Source organism: Laccaria bicolor, genomic scaffold (assembly GCF_000143565.1).
Source record: "Laccaria bicolor S238N-H82 LACBIscaffold_22 genomic scaffold, whole genome shotgun sequence".
Lineage (NCBI taxonomy): Eukaryota > Fungi > Basidiomycota > Agaricomycetes > Agaricales > Hydnangiaceae > Laccaria > Laccaria bicolor.
In genome coordinates, this window is record NW_001889893.1 from 334,302 (window position 1) to 335,226 (window position 925).

Here is a 925-nt window from a genome sequence, read left to right on the forward strand (position 1 = left end):
CTCGGCGTCAGGTATACCATAGAAGAAAATGATCTCATTCTTTCTCTACGACAAGTACGTTCTCATCCCTGGGTAAGCTTACTTCAAACGGTGAAAGCTGATATTGCAATCAGGAATTATACCCAGAAGACTATCATACTATCAACTGGCCAGCCCAACGAAACAACGTCTCAAAAGCCGACCTATATGCACCCCACAGCGGGATCTTCGACGCTCTCAACGTTGTTCTGTCAAGCTACGAACACTGGACCATCCCTCCCCTCCGACGTGCCGGTGTTGCCAAAGCCTATGAGCTCATCGTGCGTGAGGACGAGAACACAGAATACCAGACCCTTGGCCCTGTCTCGAAAATGTTCAACCTCATCGCTCGAGCACACGCTGAAGGCCCCGAGAGTTCCGCATACAAACAGCACGCTATCAAGCGGCAGGATTTTATGTGGATAGGAGCCGAGGGGATGATGATGTGCGGAACTAATGGAAGCCAGTTGTGGGATACGGGATTTATCACGCAGGCGTTGGTGGAAACAGGCTTGGCGGATCTGGAAGAAAATAAGAAGGGGTTGATTAAGGCTCTCGAGTGGCTCGATGACGCTCAAATCAGGGAGAACCCGAAACACTATCACTCAGCTTATAGGCACACGACTAAGGGCGCTTGGGGGTTCAGGTACGTTGGGCTGGTGCACATCTCGTTGCTTTTTACTCATCATTGGGGCAGCACGAAGGAACAAGGATACACTGTCAGCGATTGTACGGGAGAGGGCCTAAAGGCGGTCATGTACCTGCAACATGACCTCGAGTACGCGTCTCTTTGCGTCCTTTTTCTGAACATGGCAACTAAGCTGATAATCTAGCTTCACACCCAAACTTGTATCCGAGCGCAGAATGTGCGACGCTATCGACGTAATGCTGACTTTGCAAAACCCGA